Consider the following 4,889-nt stretch of genomic DNA (forward strand, 5'->3'; position numbering starts at 1 on the left):
GCCAAAGTGGGCTCGTCCACTGACATGCCTGGTTAAATATCTTAGGAATAAAACATCCTTTGAGTCAAGTTTGAGCTCGGAATAGGGCTGCGCCTGGCACCGGATATGCCTGAACATTGTTGGCCTCAGCAGAAAACTGTCGAAATCTCCAAAAAGAATGGCAGACTGAGATGCAAATATGAAATCACCGCTGAGTGTGTGTTCCTGATGCCCAGGCAACGGTCTTTCCTCTAAATTGGATGTTGAAATAATTTAGTTTTTGTGATGGCATTCTCTTTCCTTTCTCTTTCCTTTTTCCTTTTTAAATTTAGTTCTAAGGTGGGTGTTCAGGGCTCGGATAATTTCTGAGTGTTCTTTGTCTTCTCACCATTTGGGAAAGGCACAACTGGGTGTCGATTTCCCCCCAGCTCTTGAAATCCTAGTTGGAATGTCAAGGCGTGCATGCGCAAAGGCAAACCCGTAACTCCGACTGTCTACGTCTGGCTGTGCCGAGGCGGTGTGTCAGGAAGACTTTGCTAACGAATGGGCTTCTCATCTAGGAGAACAAAACTGCTGCCGCAAGAAGGGGAAGGGTTAAGAGCAAAGGGCAGATGCACTCATTTATAGCATATGTCCATGGGCTGGAGCAGCCTCACATGATCTGTGACATTTGGCCACAATGGAGAGAATTTGGAGAGCGAGCGAGGTCAGGTGGGCGTCTTGGGAGAAAAACACAGAGAAATACTATAAAATATGTGCAGTTAAGCGGAAACATCAGCATCTGCCAGCTTTTTGTTTTCTTTTTTGTTTTTTGGAGTCACGGGAAACCGTGTGCACACACGTGCGCGTGCGTGTGCGACTGCGGCTTCGGAAAGGGGTGGGCAGCAAAGCCGCAGAGCCCCTCTGAAGCCCGGGAGGGAATTAAACTGACGCCACCTTCAAACTGCAAATGCAAACAACACAAGCTGTCACCTCAAGGTGAAAAGTTTTTTGTTTCTCCCTTTTTGAGTTTGCATACTAAAACAAAGAGCCGGCCCTGACGGGCTAGATGCTACCAGACACAGAGGGGTCACCCTCTCACACCACATGGCTTCCTGCACAGAGGCCCCAGCACGTGACCCCCCAAAATCAGCAAGGCCCCCCACATCAGATATATGCAGGAGCTACTGGCTGGCTCTGCAGAAATACCCCCACTTTGGAATTGTGTGGGTATCAAGCATGCAAATACAGAACTCCAAGTGAGTGGGATTTTTTTCCTTGCCTTTTGGTCTTTGTTTTCTTAATAACCACCATGTTTGAGTTTACCACCGTGTTTAGCATGAGCCCTGCAGCATCCAGCCTGCGTTGAGACTCTTTCTTCCTTCCATCTGCAGCCTGGGTTTCCCAGGCTGAGCGGGAGCTGGGTGGTGACGTATTTATTAGGGATCAGCCCTCTGGAAGGATGGAGGGGAAGCTGAGTTGAGGACAGAGGTAAGTGAATTGCGATGTAGGCTGGACAAAGCCTCAGCCACCCCCATGGCAGCCTGAGATAGGTGTCTTGCGGTGGGCATGGCCAGGCCTCCTGCACAGCCCACTGCCATCAGTCATTGCCTGAGGACCACTTGGGAAAGGGCGTGTCTCTGGTGGGGCTGCTCCGGGGGACAGCCCAGTGAAGTGACCCTGACGGTCTCTTGCAGCCTCAGACAGTAGTGCTGCCCGGGGTCCCCTGGGGAAAGGCAGGAACGGCAGACCCATGCTCAAAGTGTTGTGTGCCTGTTCTTACTGCCATCGCTGGGCCTTCCAGGTGAGAGGGACCCCAGGCAGTCAACTTGTCACCAGGTCACCCGCAGAACTTCTGCAGGAGTAACGTTTTGTCCGGGGCTGGGCTCTGTTGCTGGCAGGTTGGACACTCAGGGGCAGCAGTAGCCAACTCACCCCTGGTGAGAGAGCCCCTGCTTGGGGCCCAGGGAGCCCCATCTCTCCCACTGCTCCCACTCTGTCCGGGGGCCCATCACGTCAGAGTGGCGGTGGCCGATGACAGGGGCTGGCGATGCCAATGGGTTGAGTCTTCTGTGTGCTTGGCCCAACTTAGGCTTCCCTCTCCACCTGCATTGAATCCACTTGAGCAAGAACCATGCCATGTCAGTTTGGCAAAATGTCCACCCTTGGTGTCTGACCACCCTCAGTACCTGTCACCCAGTGATCATCTGCTGTCCCTGCCCTGCTCTTTGGTAGTAAATCCCTGCTCTTTCTTGTAGAGTCAAAGAGGAGTCCAGCCTCTCCCCCACCCGAGGCCTTGTCACAGTGGTCCCTGCACCTCTCTCCTCGGCCCCTTTGAACAAGTCTGCTTTGCCTCCTGAACACGGCTGTGCACACTAACCACATTGGATTAGGGCCCACCCTAAGGACCTCATTTTAATGTAACTACCTTACTTAAGACCATGTTTCCAAATGCAATCATACTCTGAGGTGCTAGGAGTTTGGACCTCAACCTGTGAATTTTGGGGAGGGAACAATTCGGCCAGCAACAGCCCAGAAGCCCCTTCAAGACCCCACTGGTTTCATTTCTGCAGGTGCGGGGGTGGGGCACGCTGTCTTCCTTGCCCTGTCTGGTCACCACCGCCTCCCTCAACCATCCGATCCCCACCCTCGGTCTCCCCACACACTGGACCGATGCCCTGAAGGGCAGGGCTTTGTGGACAGACCTGGGTGCACACTGACCTGGGTGTCACACAACATCAGGAAACCGGCAAGTGTGTAGCCCAGGTAAGCAGGAGAGTAAGAAAACAACTGCATACATACACGAGGGCAGAAAGACCTGTTCTTTATGCACCCCGCCCACGGCAGAAGTAGGAATAGTGGGCAGGCAGCGGAGGAGGCAGGGCTTGACGTGGGGGCGGGGAGAGGATGCTCCGAGTGTCATTGAACCGGCAGGATAATTAACGGACACTTGGGAAGCGGGGTCACTCGCCATCGGGGAGCATGGGCAGGTCTGGGCTGCTCCTTCTTGCTTGGAGAAACTAGGAAGGGAGTTTTAACATTGGGCGAGTTGCGGGACTGGGGGGCCAGAGGTGACTTCGGGTCCCGGTGACCTGGTCTCTGGCCGTTGTCCTTCGGGACCCTTCCTAATCACGTCGGCGCTGCCCAGTTCTGGCGACACCAGCATGCTCTCTTCACGCGCACACCGGCTGCAGTGCCATTGCTGAGTCTAAACCCACACGCCAGGTTTATTCCAGCTGAGGTCAAACCCGTCGCCGCCTCTGTCCCGAGTGAGCCTCCATTCAGCCTCGGTTCCATCTTTGCTCCTGCCGCTTGCCCTTGGAATATTCCAGCTGTCTTTGAGCAGGAACACGGGAAAGCAGGGCGGTCCTGGGCCAGCTCCTGCACTGAGTGGGCCCTTCCCAGCCTCCCCGCCGGCCACCTGCTCCGGGCTCAGCGACATTCTCCCAGGATTTCATATATATATTTAAATATGTATACATATGGAACACTTCACGAGTTTGCGTGTCCTCCTTGCGCAGCGACCACGCTCATCTTCTCTATATTGTTCCGATTTTAGCATATGTGCTGCCGAAGCCAGCCCTCTCCGTGGATTTTTGAGACAATTTCCTAAATGGTTTTTCCTTCTCTACGGTTTCTTGTTCTATCTCCAGTCATGACTATTACTGATTAGTTTTTCTAATTGTTACATAACAATTAACACACACACAGGAGAAGTCAAACCACACCGCGGCGTGCCCATGCCAGTCCCGCCCGCCCGCCCGCCCCAGGGGCAGCTCCCCGGCTCTGCTCCCTCTGCCGCCCCCGCCGCGCTCCGGTCCCTGCTGACGAGGCTCCTGCTGAGACCTCGGCTCCTAACAGGCCCTAGAGGCCACTCCGACCAGGCAGAGGGACGTCGGCTCTCTGGGATTTCAGACATGAACATCTCGGCCCCACTGGGTGCTGTGCCCTGTCCCTGGAGTGATCGGGGGCGGCCTGACCCACTGCATTCTCCCACCCTGTCGTGACGAGTCACGGAGCCCAGCTTTCAAAATGCCTTCCCCGGCCACCCTGCTCCACCCTGCTCCAGCCTCTCTGTCTGCCTGGACAGCCTTAACTCAGCGTGAGGGGCTCCAGGCGGCAATGGCAGGCCTTCTCTCCTCCCTCCAGGGAAGTGGAATGCCTGAGAAATGCTTCCCGAACAAGCCAACGTCTGGATCCCCTTCTCTTTGTGCTGCGCCTGCCCCTGCACACTCCCACTTAGTCATTACCCCTCCCATCCCCACCAGCGCCTTCATTATACAGACAGGAAATGGAAGCTCAGGCCACGTGAGTGCCACTGGAGAGGCGGTGAGGCTTCCAGAGTGGGTCAGTGCCCCAGTGCCCTGCGCGGCGGAGGCAGCAGATCACTGGCAGTGCCAGGATGCAAGCCGCTGTGTGCCACGAGGGCACCCTGGCAGCTCTGGCTGGGCACTGAGTCGGATGGCATTTCAGGCAGAGGGAGGCAGGGGATCGGGAGTGATGCCCCACCAGCTGCAGGCCAGTGGCAAGGGGCAGCACTCCGCTGAGACCTGAGACCAACAGAGGATGTCCGAGAGCGCTAGTGAGCTCTGGGAGCCAGACCTTGGGGTGGGGCTATGAGAGCAGGAGCCCCAGGTGAGGAGCTGGGGACTGGCATCACCTTGTCAGGGGCCAGAAATGGATGAGGGGACAGCTGAACAGATGGGCACCCTCTGCCCAGGATGTCAGACACCTGGAGCATTAGGACATCTGGGCTGGAGATGCCACAGAGCAGGCTCACTCGCCCAGGGGCCAGGATTCTCCAGGAGGACCAGAGTCCACACGTGCGGCTCAACCCTTGAAGGTGACAGGGTGCCCAGAAGAGGCCTGGAGCTGAGGAACCCTTCCTCCTTGTCTCCTAGAGCTTCTCCATCACACGGTCCTCGCCCCGC

General features: G+C 56.0%; 1 non-coding gene across 1 annotated transcript; it reads right to left on the reverse strand.

Annotated features, from left to right (window-relative positions):
* Window positions 1-3,434: 3,434 nt before the first annotated feature.
* On the reverse strand, window positions 3,435-3,541 carry LOC142875769 (U6 spliceosomal RNA). The gene has a single exon (XR_012923062.1). It is a non-coding gene; the product is annotated as a U6 spliceosomal RNA (small nuclear RNA).
* Between the last annotated feature and the right edge of the window lie 1,348 nt (window positions 3,542-4,889).

Source organism: Microcebus murinus, chromosome 14, assembly GCF_040939455.1.
Source record: "Microcebus murinus isolate Inina chromosome 14, M.murinus_Inina_mat1.0, whole genome shotgun sequence".
Lineage (NCBI taxonomy): Eukaryota > Metazoa > Chordata > Mammalia > Primates > Cheirogaleidae > Microcebus > Microcebus murinus.